This window comes from Eubalaena glacialis, chromosome 1 (genome assembly GCF_028564815.1).
Source record: "Eubalaena glacialis isolate mEubGla1 chromosome 1, mEubGla1.1.hap2.+ XY, whole genome shotgun sequence".
NCBI lineage: Eukaryota > Metazoa > Chordata > Mammalia > Artiodactyla > Balaenidae > Eubalaena > Eubalaena glacialis.
The window spans coordinates 45588955-45604630 of NC_083716.1; positions in this window are offsets into that span (position 1 = coordinate 45588955).

Here is a 15676-nt window from a genome sequence, read left to right on the forward strand (position 1 = left end):
TTTGGCATTAGCATTGTATCAATTATACAAGAGCAAAAACAGTTCATGTTTTTTCACATTATGCTATTTGTATTACAAGGAATCTCATGGCAATTGGCATAAATATGTGGGTACAACCCATCCAGGTGAAGGGAATAAACTCAGTTTGTATAATTCATATACATATGAATAACCTAAGATTAATGATCCCACTTGTGTGTCATAATCTCTATTGAATTACCGGGGTAAAAATAGTACTTTATAATGATTTTTAAATCTATACTTTGTCAATTTGAGTTACCTATTACCTACCATTATCTAATCATACTGCTAGAAATCACATTCTTTTTTATTTAGTTAGTTGTTGACTATTTGAATTTTTATTCTTCTACCACCATTATATTGCCTTTTTTTGGTCTCTGGGGCTGGGATTTAGTTTTATAGATAAATTTATAGATAAATAGAATGCTTTATCATATTGCCCTGTCCAGAAAGATGAAACACAAAAGGACATCAAAACAAAATATCTAACCATTTGTATTAGCATGGGGGGGCATAATTTTCATTAACAATTCTTCTCTACTTCGCTCAATCCCCTTGTTTTACCAAAACATTGAATAAAATACACAATTGTGCAGAAGAGAATACAAGTGTGTGTCTATATGCGTGTATGTGAATGTGCATTCATGTGTGGCATTTACTTCCCCTGGAACAGCAATTATAAGGAAAACAAAGCATGTTTTAAATAACAAATTTTAAAACTAGATGATTAACACATTTACTATGATCTCTCTCCAAAGCAACAATTTAGGTTTACAAAGTGAATGCAATTATTCCAAAATGAATCAAGAAACAGGGTGAGAATATTTTTATCCCTGGGGGAAAAAAATGCATCTATATTAAAGTCCATGAGAACTAGTTAAACTATTTACTAATGTAATTATGTGCTTCCCAATATTTGAAACTGATACCACATGTTAAAAATATATAGTTTACAAAGGATCCTTGATGAGTCTATCTATATTTTAATGCATACCAATATAAAAAGACAGCATGAAAAACATATGCAAATACAAAGGTCTATCTAGATACCTACTGAACATCCTCTATTTGTCAGAGTCAATTTAGATGCTTGAAATACAGAGATAAAATTTTTTTTAAAAAAAGCCTTGCACTTAAGAAATTCACATTCTTGATAGCTACATATATTTTATGCATTGTTCAACAAAATATTTGGGCAGATTTTAATAAAATATAATTAAATGAACATATACTTATATATATTATACACATTTATATATATAAATTAGAATACAACATTAACCAATAATAATAATAAATTTTTTTATTAAAATAAAAACAGTGGCAGGAGGCAGTGCAGAGCTTGGAGTGGTAGCAGCAAAGATAGATCAGAAAGGTGCTACTCAGGTTTATGGGATTTTAAAGACTAATAAAAGTCAGTTCTAAATTAGAATCTGAACACTTAAGTGGCAAAGTCAAAGAGAAACTCCAATTGGTTCCATAATTTTAATTATTCTTGATTATCCATATTATTTTGCATATAATCACATTCTAGCTCTAAGCCTGCCTTAGATGTAGATTCCTCGGTTACCAGAAAGCCAATAAGGAAGGTAGTAAGCTGAAAAGAGCAAAGGGAATGCACATGTGTGCACGGGCACACACATGGACAAAGTATTTTGAAATTCAAATGACACAGAGGAAAACCATCTATTTCTAGCCCAATCAAAATTTGCTACTAAGTAATGGGGGGGCAACGCTTCTAACAACACCCTTGATCTTGTCAGTGCCTTCTTCATTTGAATAGATTTTAATTGCCATTTTTTAAATAAAACACCTTGCCAGAGATTCAGGTCTGAATTGATGGTCAAGATAAGGATCCCTAGTCCTGAATCTGCCTTCACCTGGCCACATGATTTTGGATGACCTGATTCACCTTCTTCATCTCCACAGGATGAAGCTTCCTCAAGTTAAAATGAGAGAAAGTGGTTCAGTGACCTCTAAAAGAAAGTACTTTAGGCTCTACCAACTTACAAGTCCATTATTCTTAATTTTTCTGCCACTCTGACAGAGCTTCCCCTTTGTAAATTCAGAATGATACATAGAGAATGCCATGAGAAACACACTAGAACTCTCTAGCAGATCTGAGGTAGAACTCTCAGCCATATGGTACAAAGTTGTTTGCTGAAAAGTTTGCCCTCTAGCAATACAATCTCAAATAGATTGATCAGAGCCTCTAATTCTCACCCTCTTGCAAAAGCATTTTTGTTCTCTGTACTTAAAAGAAACTGTCCCTATTAAATTGTTTCAATGCTCAGGCAATAAACCAATTCTTGGTACTTCAATTAATGCTATCATCATTAGTCCTCGTCTTCTTTTTATGTCATCTGCACAAAGGCACACTGTAAATGACCTAACTATGCAGAGTTCATGAGCAAATGGGAATATTCTCAAAAATAAAAACACGAGATGCAGTATATCATTGCGCTACCTCTACAAGTTGCTCTTCATCCATTAGAAGACCTATTGTTTCCTTCTCTTCCTAAAAGAATAGACAGAGAAACAAAAAGAAACCATCTATTCAGTTCGGATCCAGCCTTTAACATGTTTTTCCCCTAAAGCTTTCACGCTGTGCGCCGCCCATTAGGCCACTAGTGAGTTACCTCTCTTACAGACACACCACAAAGATTCAATTGTTTGATTTTTAATGTGACTTTTTTCTTGTCATTATCTTCCCACATGAAGGTTGGCCTTGTTTCTGGAGATGCCATATCTGTAAGCCTTGTTAAGAGGAATATTACTGGGGGGAAAGGAAGGTATCTGCACTTGGGACATTTCATACTAATTTATGGCTGAGAATTCCCTGAAATACTTGAAACATTTCACCTTTATCCCTTTTGAGAAAGGATGAGGCACAAACTTAACAAAAAATGCTTTTCATACATAAATTATTACCCGAATCACCAGAAGTATTAACACTAAGTATTAGTAGTTATAAACAATAAAATGGAAAATTACTCCCTGAAAGAAATCAGTCCTGTCTCTAGATCCTGAGTTATGACTTATGAAGAGATTTCCCATAGATAAAATACTTAACAAGCCTCATTATAAAATGCGGGTGACAACTGATTATCAGGCTAAAATAAAAGGATAAGATAAACTTTTAAGGTTTTCATTCATTTCAGGATACAGGATATTCGATGAAGATTGCATATCAAGACATCCAATGTTTCCCTGCTTTGTCAAAGATTTAGGTAACATTAAGTTGATATTATGATATCAATTGTAAAAAAGAAAAGGGTGCTAAATACTCTTTCTCTTAGCAGTGATATTTTGATTATTCCTTGAATTGAATATTTAATTACACATTTATTCTTTCACATACTCAATAAATATTCATTCAGTACCTATTTCTACATTCTCATTGCAGCTGGGCTGCCCCTTTTCTCATTTTGTTTCTTTGCTTCTTAAAACCCATACCATTAGGTTATATTTTAAATGTTCTCATTGATCTCCACCTTATAGTCTTGGTTTCTCAATTAGATTTGAGTTCTTCTATAAGGGTAAGTTCTGCATCTTTTATTTCTGTTGAATTATTCTTATCACTGCCTATATGGCATAGACCCTCAGATGCTTCTAATTAACCTATCTCCTATTTTTCCCTATGAAAACAAGTAGGCTATTTTTTGTTGAGCTAAAAGACTATATTTTCAAGTATCGCTCACAGTTAGGTGTAATGATGTTATTATGTACCAGGCTATAAGATGTATAGGAAAATATGTGTTACTACCAGTAAGTGTCCTTAAAAATAAGGAGAAGCGTCAACAGATTTCTTCTTTTGTTAATGGCAGCTTTGTTTATATAATTTTAATATTATCCTGTCAATAACCAGTATAAATTCTAGGCATGCATTCAATTCTTGATATTCCTGGTAGTAATGTTCTATAAAGTCACTATGAACACTGAATTAATAAATACTAAACCAATGCTCCTAGGGGAGATATGTAAATATATGCATACATATCTAACAATCTTGAATCCTAAAATCAATGCATCCTGGAAGATCCCACTTTCTTCATTTTACAAAAGAGAGTAACATTCAGAAGTGTTAAGTGACTTGCCTGAGATAGCCCAACTAACAGGTAGGTGTCAGAGTTGGGATTCAAGCCTCATCCCATTGGCCCCAGAGTTAAAAGGGATAGCCACTGGGGGGAAAAAAAATAAAAAAGTTGCCCTGAAGAGTATTTGCATTTATCTGCAGACAGCAGCAGTCTTATTCATCTAAAGAGTTAGAGGTTAGAATATTGGGCTACCAGACAGCTGGAAAATGAATAGGAACACCCCCAGTAAAGGGAACCATAGTGGGTAAGCCTCAGTATTTGCATAGAAATTTCCCTCAAATTCTTTGGCAGAATTCTTAACTGAGTAATGCAAGAGTGTGATTAAATGCATAAGAAATAAACTGAAAGGTTGAAAAATCTAAACAGAGATTTCAGAAACTCCTGAGTAAGATAAAACTGGGGAAAAAAATTTTTTTCCAGCAGAATCATACCACCAATAGTATGAAATGAAGATCTACAAGTAAAATGGAAATTATATCAGATGGAAATTCATATCATGAAGAAATGATGAAATGGTAGATAGTTAAATATAAATGACTGTTTTGCTTTCTTAAATACTATAAAGAAAATCATTTGTTTAAAGCAAAAGTTTTAATAATGTGTTATCATGCCTATAACATTTAAGTAAAATGTATGACAACAATAGCAAGGGAATGTATGAAACAATAGCAAGGGAAGGGAGGTTAAATGGATTTATAGGACAAACAAAACAAATAGCAAGATGGTAGACTTAAACCAAACATATCAATAATTATATTACATTTTATATAGTAAAAACTACAACTAAAAGGCAGATATCGACAGACTGAATTAAAAAAATAAGACTGAACTATGTCAATACATTGTTTACAAGTAAAAAAACACTTTGAATATAAAACCAGATAGGTGAAATAATGGAATACTTTACAAAGAATGGAAACTAAAAGATTTAGAAAAGACAGTCCATGGAAAAACTAATAGAAGGAAAGCTGGCCTATGTTAATATCAATATTTCACGAAAAAGAACATTACAAGATATAAAAAGGTCATTTCAAAGTGAAATCAAGCAGCAAATTATCAGTAAGATGTGACAATCCTTGTTGTGCACACAGCTAATAACACAGTAAAAATTAATAAGAATGAAGGAAGAAATGAACAAATCCACAATCATACTTAGCGAATTTAATGATCCATTTTGGGGAGTTGATGAAACAATTAGAGAAAAATAAGTAAAAGAGAATATTTTAATAACACCATCAAACAAATTGACCTAGTTGATATTTCTAGAACACTATGCCAGTAATTGTTGAACGCACATTTTTTTCAAGTGGAACCATGTGCAAAGTAAGTTATAGTCCAAGGCATAAAGAAAGTTTCAACAAATTTCAAAGAATTTTTAAAATAGTCTTATCTCTGAGCACTTGGAGTTAAGTTACAAATCAAAATGAAAAGATATCCAAAACAAAGAAGCACATATTTGGCAATTGAGCAGCACTTGCAAATACCATGAGTCAAAGAAAAATAAGAGAAAAAAAGTGTGGAACTACTTTGAAGTGAAAGAAAATTAAAGATAAAACACAACATATCAAAATGTATGGGATATAGCTGATGCAATCTGTAGAGAAATTTACTGCATTAAGTACTTATAACAGAAAAGAAGGAAAAATTCAATAATAATCTAAGATTTCTCATTATCTGCCTAGTTAAAGAAGAGCAAATCAAACCAAGGAAAGCAGCACATAGCAAATAATGAAGAGAATAAATCAATGAAGTACAACAGAAACCAAGAAAAAATAAATAAACAAACAGGTTCTGTAGAAATACTAATAAAAAGTTTCTGTAGAAATACTAATAAAATTGATAAACTCCTAAAAGTAGTAGCCATGAAAATTAAAAAAGAGAAAAACATAAAATAATATCAAAAATGAAAAATCACTATATATCCTTAAAACATTAAAGGGATAAAGGGATTACTATGAACACGTTTATACCAGCAAATTAAACAATCTAGATAAAACTGACAAAGTTCTTGAAAGACAATGCACCAAAAATGACAAAAGATGAAATAGAAAATATGCATATCTTTATATCTGTTAATACAAGGTAAGAGCAGGCACTTCAAAAAAGAGATATTTAAACAAACAACTGGAACATAAAAATAAGCTCAATAATATCAATCATCAAGGAAATGTGAATTAAAACCATGAGATATCACTATAAACCACTAGGGTAGCTAGAATTAGAAAGACAAACCACGTTTCCGTGATGTGAAGCTCCCAGAAATCTCCTGCATTGTAGGTGGGAGTGTAAAATGGTACAACTTCTTTGGAAATGATTCCTCAGTTTTTTATGAAGTTACACAGTCCCTTACTATATAAACCATTCGTTATATTTGTAGGCATTTACACAAGAGAAATAAAAATATGTGCCCACATAAGAACTTCTACAAGAATGTGCATAGAAATTTTAATTATAATAGTTCCAATTTGGAAGGAACTCAAATTTTCATCCACAGGTGAATCAACAAATTATATTCATGCAGTGGAATGATATTTATAAATTTAAAAGAATAATTTATACTGATATATACAACTACATGAACGAGGAGTATACACTGACATACAATGATTTCATTACTATGAAATTCTAGATTAGGCAGAGGTAATCTAAGTAATAGAAAGCAGATCAGTGGGTACCTGAGGCAGTGGCTGTGGGAAAGTGACTGCAAAAGAAACATGAGGAAATATTTTGAGATGATGAAAATATTCTCTATCTTAATTTTGGTGGTGGTTTTGTAAGTCTGTTTATATTTGTCAAAACTCATTAAACTGCATTCTTGTAATCATTTATTTTATGAAAATTTTGTCTCGATAAAGTTGAATAAAAACATTTGAGTATACACAAATAATACTTTAAATGCAACTTTACAAAACATAGGCAATGAGGATGAACTGTGATATTTTACTCTTTTTTTTTTTTTTTCCCCACTGAAGCACTGGAAAGATAAAAAGTCTTCCTGACTAAAGATGGAGACTAGAAACCTGAAGACTACATAGTCTAAATAAGAAAATCAGATGAATAATTCCCTGTGAGTCATTAAGAAACTAATTTAAATCTCTCCAACCCTGGGTTTGTTGAGTGACTACTAGACTCACCATGTAGTAAGCACTTATTTTAAATATTAAGCAGAACTTCATAGCAAACTAAGAGAGACAAATAATATAAATAATAAATAAATGATAAATAAATGTCTTAGATCAATGTAATCCCCATAAGGCATTCTTTAAAACTAAAATAACAGGCACACACATACACAAACTCAAGCTGTACTGAAACTCCAGTTTTCAAAAAAATCAGCATCTGTCAAGCACTTTCATCTTTAGAGTAGTAACAAAATCCTGGTATGACAACCCATAACATGCATTGCTCAATGATTTTCTATGTTTAGTTATTCCAAATTATAAAACATGTATGAGTGATTAAAACTCACAGTGAGAAAAGCAGTTACTAGCCTGACAATAAACAAATTACAATCAGTTGAAAATTTATAATAACCATGTAACATTCTCTTAATGAAGAATGTATATAAGATTGCAGTTGAACCCTTCTAATGATTTTCAAAGAGATGTCTCAAAAGTTCATTAGCAACATCGAAGTTTCAAGATGAAATAGCTCTATGAAGAAAAAGTACTGCAAGAAGGAAAAAAAGCTAGGAAAAAGGAAGAGAGGGAGATGGATATGGAGACCAAGAGGGAGAGGAAAGGGGGAGGGAGAATTGGGAAGGGAGAAGAGGAGAAGAAAGGGGAAAGAGGGGGAGAGAGAAAAGAGCAGAGCAGAGGAAACAGAACACAGTGGGAGAGAACACTGCTATTATAATGTTATACTTTTAAAGAAGTACGGTGTTTATCACTTCTTAGGTAAATCTTAACTGAAGCCCTCAAAAAAACCAAAAAACCCACCAAAAACAAAACCTTGTTTCAGTTTCCAAAGATCGTCCTCCACTGAGCTAGTTGCCTTCAAGAGATATACAAATATTCAGGGTATTTTTAATTACTTCTACTGTAAAGATCAGAGTCATTGATTGCAATAGGATAAGAACATTTACTACAGGCAATGGAAAAATCATATTGCCCCATAAAAAACAAAGTAACATATGTAACTATTAATAAAGAATACATTAAATATTAAGATTATTAAGCATGTAATTACAATTTTCCATTTCATAAGTTCTTTCATAGTAATTATAAATACTACTGGTCATCAATCTTGTTTTAGTTTTGAAGAAACCAGTGAAAGGCTAAGGGTGGTGGCTATGTATAATTTGTCAGATTAAACTGTGAAATAATTTCTCTACGGCATTTTTACAAAGCACATTTTTTTGGATACAATATGGATTTTTTTCAGGATATTGTGTGACTAAAATGCAAAACTGTACACAATCTCCAATGAAAATATGTAAGAGTGATAGATGGCAACTTAATGTATTTCCATTGCTTTGGGAAAACATTCTGCATTTGCATGCTTGTTTTCCTTCGGTCTTCAAGAGGTCTAATTTGTATTCCAGATAAATCAGTTCAAGTTTAACTAACTATTGATGTTCAGACGTTGCACTACCATATATAGATAATATAAAGATGAAGGGAATACAAATGGCTCTGTTCTCTTGACAGTGCCTGCCATTATCTGAACCCAGTATGAGAGAGAAACAGAAGGGGATCCATAACTGCAGCCTGTGAAGTACAACTTCATGAGCACAGGGCAGGTGAAGAAGAGTGAAACCTTTCCAGCGCAATGCACAAAGTCCAGCATCCTACATTCCTAGGACACTCACTATGAAAGTCTCCTGGAACCTTGAGCTTTGAAGATGAGTAAATGTGGGGCAGACAAGAAATGTGTGTATATTGAGGAAGAGGGGAAACAGAGAGCCAGAAAATTCCAGATGAGGGACCAACTCCAGTTCAAGGTTCTTGTGGTTAGCAATAACTTGTTAACCTATGTAACTCTTTGCTATTTTCCCTTAAAAGCACTCAGAGAAAATGCCAAGCCTTTTCTCTAGAATTAGCCAGGTCCCTTTTTCAGTAACTAGATTTGATAGACTGTTTGAAAACTTGTACCAAAAAAAGGCACTTGTTCTAGTCCCCTAACATTATGTAATTAACAGCTTTGCTCAGCTGTAACAAATTACCCAAAACTTGGTGGCTTTAAAACAACACGAATTTCTTATCTTACAGTTTTCAAGATTAGAAGTTGGAAATGGGTTCACTAAGCTAAAATCAAGATGTTAGTAGGGCTGTGTTCCTTCTAGAAGTTCTAGTGGAAATCCACTTCCTTGATTTTTCCCATATTCTAGGGGACCCCCTTCCATCTTCAAAGCCAACAATAGCTGGTAGACTCTTTTTTTGTTATTATCACATTGTCATTAACTATGCTCACTCTTCTACCTTTAAGAACGCTTATGATTATATTGGACACATCCAGATAATACAGAATAATTTTTTTATCTCAAAGTCAACTGATTAACAACCTTAATTCCCCCTTGCCACGTAACATAACATATTTACAGATTCTAGAGACTAGGCTGTGAACAACTTTGGAGGAGGGGGCATATTCCGCCTACCATAGCCACTTGAGTTTTAAAAACCTGAATCACTCTGAGTGATATGGAAAGACAAGGCCTCAGATGCTTGGCAAGTGTCATGTAGCCGCAGTTGGAGATGAGGCACAAGACATACAGAACTATTTTAGTAAGTTTCTCCTTTGTAGGCAAAAATATAAAAACAGAAAGCAGATTGGTGGTTGTCTAGTGCTGAGGGTGAGAATAGGGGCTAACTGTAAAAGGGCATGAAAGTATTTTGGGGGGGTGATGGAAACGCTCTAAAATGGGATTGTGGTGATAGTTGCATATCTCCATAAATTTAATAAAAACAATTGAATTATAAATTTTATAGTAAATAGTATCCTCATAAGAGTATTAAAAATTTGACTTTGCCTTCTTACACATATATTTTATTAAAATTATAAGAATACCACTTGTGAAAATATTTGAGTATTTGAATGTCATGAGACTGAGGCACTCTCTTTTTGAGATTTTTTAAATGTGTCCATTTCTTCCATTTTTGCTTAAAATACTCTATCTTCCCTCAGACTTAAATGTAAATGAGACAAGCAGTTAGACATTGACATTCAAAGAATTTATGCATGTTTTCAATGCTTTTAGGAAATTCTTACAGGTCTCCTCAATGGCAGAATACAGGTCTTGAGAAAACCATCTGAAACTGTAGCTCTTTGGGAAAAGCCCCAGGATATCACCTTGCAATCGTCCTTCAAGAGTACTTACTGAGTGTTCCATTTTGCAAGGAATCATACGAGCCCCTGTATATGTAGACTTTTGCTGATATTGACTCTTTCTCTTCACACTAGGTGACTGGGTCTTGCCAAAGTCAACAGGGCTAGCAGAGTGGACCGGAAATCCTTGACGACTAAGTTCTCTAACCTTGAACAGAAATGGTACCAACCATATTTCTCTTGTCTCCCTTTCCTATACGTCCCATTTTATATTCACAGGTAAACTGTACCCAAGATATTGCTAGACAGTGGAGTTTTGAGAAGGCATGACCTGCACTAGAGGCATAAACCCACCCACAAACTCTCCCACACACAGCATTCTAATTATGGCAATGAGCTGCAATAAAGATCAGATCAGAAGCCTTCACAAAGGTTGTTCTATATGCCTGGAATATATGCTCCATCCTCTCTTGTTGTATATTTCTAATATCTGCCTAAAAGTCACTTATTTAGAAAGTTCTTCATCTATTATTCTGTCATTCATCACATCTGTCACGTTATAATTTTGTGTTTATTTCCCTGATTAGATTTATTGTCTGCATTCCCCCACCTTGTTCATTATTATACACACAATGTTCCATATACAGCCTGGAACAAAGAATGTGTTACATAAATATTTAAGTATTAAATGAATGGATAAGTAAATGAGTGAAATGAAAGCGTTTTGCCATTTTTAGATGTCAATTACTGGACAAACCACTTAACATCTCTGAGCTTCAGGTTCCTCATAACTATAATATGGGAAAACAATAACTTCCCTGCTTTTCACAAAGTTACATGAGAATTAACTCTGGAAACATCTAAACCCCACAGAAATACAAGAAATACACTCCCCATCAAAAAACAGGGCAGATAAGTTAATCCTAAGAGACTGATAAAATGCCCATTTTTCTAATTACATTTACTCAATCAAAGAAAATGACCTTGAGAACATTATAAAGATCCAAACTGTGGACAAAGAGGTTTCAATGACTCAGAATCTCTTTCTCTTTGATTTGTGGTTTACCCGGGAGTTTGCTTGGCAAAATTAGCAAATTTTACCCCCATCCCAGGCTTTTCTCCTGTGATTTTCCTATCACTCTGTAACACAGCAGGTGGTCAAAATCTCAGCTGCCCTCTAAGATGAACTATGGTTCAGGGAGTTGCAACCTGTGCAATATAAGTGACATCCAGAGTCTTATCCCAGGTATCATGACTCTAAGCCTTGATATTAGTCACATACCCTGAAAGAATTTTGTGCAATTAAAACAATTTCATCCAAACTAACCTTTATTTATCTATGGAGTGGTAGAAAATACAGGGAAAGAGAGCTTTTGAATTATGGACTTTATATAGTAGAATTGCAAATCAAAGCAAGACTGATTCATTTTTTTAATATCTTTTCAACTCTCAACCACACATTTTTCTGAATTTGATCATAGCCCATCAGTAGATAAAACTGTAGGATAATTTCAGAAATGGTGGGTATCAACTGAGGGAGATAATGGCAGTTCAGGAAAATGTTATCTGTGTGAATTGCAATTATGTAATTCTTACCTCAGCTATATTCCATGGCTCTGTCATTTATCTTACTTTGTGCTGCCCACAAGTTCATTGCCTAGGGGAATAAAAATAGAGAAATGCAATGTCTTTGGTTAATGTTTCTGAAGCAATTTTTTGGTGAATCAAACTAAAACTATCTTTCCCATTTAATGCTTAATAAAACCACAGGCAATGTATACCTCAATTGCTGTATAAATACAGTGTATGCTGTTTTTAAGGAAACAATTATTTAACCCACTGAGAGGAAAACATATTCAAAAAACTATCTCAGCTAGCTAACTTTTATAATTCTTAGGGATATCCACCCCATGTAGAGCAGTGGGAAGTCTTATGACTATAATATATATATAATTTTATATGTATGCAACTGAATTAGCTTTACCCAGAGTAGGTCCACCTTTTTATTTTATAGGTAATACAAGAGACCAACGCCATTATTTACCAGAGGTTATTCTTAAACTTAAGAATGCTATTTCGACTGTTATCTATATAACCTTATTAAAAGTTTTCTGGAAATTTCCTAAAGTCTCTCTCCAAATTTTCTCTCAACTAGCCAAATTCCAACTTAAGTGGTCTTTCTTTGCATGAGATGAGTTGCACTAAAAAAGTTGGTACCTGAAATTATCAGCTAGTAGCACCTTAATTTATCCAATCACTTCCCATCAAGAAATACAGTACAGAAGTGAATCCTAAGGGAGTGAAAAAATGCTCATCAGATAGTCAATAAACAATTGCTGAGCAAACATTCCATTCCAGCCACTATATGAGGTATCTGAACAAAATATAATGATGAGCAATATTGAGTCCAAGCCAAGGGGCCCTAAGTGAAATGGCTGGAAAAGGTAATTAATCAGAGGTCTCTGAGCATATCAGGGAATAAACTCCGATTTCCACTTGGTAAATTTTTTCATCAGGCTTAGAAGAGTCTACTTATAGAGGTATTCAAAATTCAAATAATAAAACGTTAAGGTTTTCTATAGCAGCTGATATTCATTCACTACTCCAAGAAGAAATACATCTGCTCTACTCCTTTTCATACAAATATAATTGTAATAAGGTTTGGTGCTGATTCATAATTTGTCCCTTTATTGCTTACTCTTTTGAACTTTTCACTTGGTTTGAATCTGGATTACACCAAAATATCCAGTTTTTCAGCTAATTACCTACTTGAATCACTGTGAGAAACAGACATATCACTCCCTTTTATAGGTCACATAAGGATTATGTCCAATGACATTGGTATTAAGTAATAAATCTGGCAGTTTCAATATTTTCAAGGTATGAGTGCTGTCATATAAGTGTGTGGTATTTGGATTTATTTTCTCAAACTATCTCTAAGACAACATATGTGTGGTTTGAATATAGTGCTTAAATAATAAAAGCATACATTAATACTTAAAAGAGTAATATACATATTTCTATGTTATATAATTTCATCCCAACACTTGAAAATATTATCAAAAACTTTTAATTTTTACTATGGAAAGCTTCAAAAAACAAAGGAAGAATTGCTTCATGTAGTTTCAACTATTATCAATTCACAGCCCGAGCATCTCATGTGACTTCACATTTGCCCTTGTTCCTTTCACTTTCAAAATGGTTCAAGATTGGATAATAAACTATAAAAATTCAACCAATGTATAATCATGTAAAAAAATTTGATATAGTTAATTATGAACCAGTAGCTCTGACTTTCTTTAATTCCCTAATTCCCAGGGAGGAAAGAAACTAATTTAGAAAGCATTTGAGTTAGTTTTGCCCTCTGACACTGCCATTGTCCTGATTTTGAATTCTTCCAAACATGGAAGCCCAAACTGTTCTCTCTTCTTCCCACTATATAACTATTTTTAAGAATCCAGTTCTTCTATCCCTATATCAGATCAAACCTTCCCTTTCCTGTAGCTATACTTCTTGACATGATGCTTGGAAACGAGGCTCAATTCAGTCCTGGTCCTTTGTCTATAAGGAATGGATCAGATATAAACAATTGAGCAGGTCAATAATATTTGATAAGGTATATGAGGACTTCTCTTGCAGACAAGGGAAAAGCCCCTTTGGGGAATATCCTGGGTTTGGAATCAAAAGGTTCTTAGCTATAATCACGGCTCTGCTGTCACTAGCAATAGAACACTTTACAACTTCATTAAGTCTCAGTCTCCTCATGGGTACCAAAAAAAAAAAAAAAAAAAGCTAATTCCTACCTCACACAGAGAAATTTTTTTAGTAAAAAAACAAATTACTATGTCACATGGTGAAGCTTACTAAATTTCTAGCATTTGGAGGTGAATCTGTTTCTATCAGTTTTTATATCATGGACAAGTTATATATAAGTCTATGACAAGCTTTAATATCTTCTCCAGTTATGTGATGACACTGAATATGGGCTGGGCAGAAGGGAAGTAATTATTAGAAATAAAGAAGAAAGCATTGTTGCTGATTTCCCTTAATGTTGTTGAACCTCAGAATAGAGGAGCTCCGTGTCCTCACTTCTGTGGACCCAAGTAGCCTTGGGTCGGTCATTAGCAGCTAGAATTGTTGCCAAACCTGAAAGTACCCTTTAACTGAAGAGGAGAACTAATAAGTTACTACTAACATCAACATGAACTAAATAGATGTATTTATAGATGCAGTCAATTCTCTTCTGATAGGTAAGCAGGGTCCTCCCTATAGCACAGTAAACTGGGCAATTTCCTCAGACCTCGTCTTTAGCCTTGGTTGGAAACTGTGAAAGAACCATGGAGAAGGAAAAAGGAACTGCTACCTGATGCTAAATGATCCTGGGGTGGTCTCAGAAACAACCCTGCAATAGGAACCTAAATAACCAAAAACTGGCATCATCACCCTGACCAATTCATTCAATTATTATTAAACAGGTAGTTACTGAATTATTAATCTGCTATAAACACCCCTGTATGCATTTAGGATACAATGTTGAGTAGAATAAATAAGAATCCTGCTTCTTAGGATTTTCATTGGATGAGAAGAGGAACAAATAAACAAACTGATTTCAGAGAGTAAGTGTTATGTAGATGGTAAAGCAGAATTAGAGACAGAGTGAAAGAAATTGGAACAGAGGTGTTCCATTTCAAGCAGGTTGGTGAGGAAAGGTCTTTGGATGAATCAACATTTGAGTAGAACTTTGAAAGATATAGAGGGATGGGCCGTGATGATATCTAGAGGAATAGCAAATGGCTAAAGCACTAAGGGATACTGAAAGAAAAGAGCAGTAGAGATCAGGTTACCAGGGCAAATAAGGGACAGTTCACATAAGGTTTTGTAAGGCTGGAAAAGGAGTTTAGACTGTGTACTAAACGTGAGAAGAAGCTACTGGAATGTTTTGAGCAGGAAAATGATGGGATCTGATGTGCATATGAAAAAAACTTTAGTCACTGTGTGTAGAAAAGGCTGTTAACAGCAAGACTGAAAGCCGGATGAACAGTTAGGGGCTAGTGCAGTGATGATGGCCTGGGCTAGTACAGTGATAGTAGTAAAGATGAGAGGGATCTGTCACATAATGTGACTAAACCTTACTGGTGGATTGGATTTATGGAGTGAAGGAAAAAGAGGAGTTAAGGACAAATCTCAGGATATTAGCAGGAGCTAATGAATCAGTTAGGTACAGTGAATTTAGGTGGGGACATCTAGAAGAGGGAAAGATTTTCCTTTTGAGGCATAATACCGAGAGTTACCTT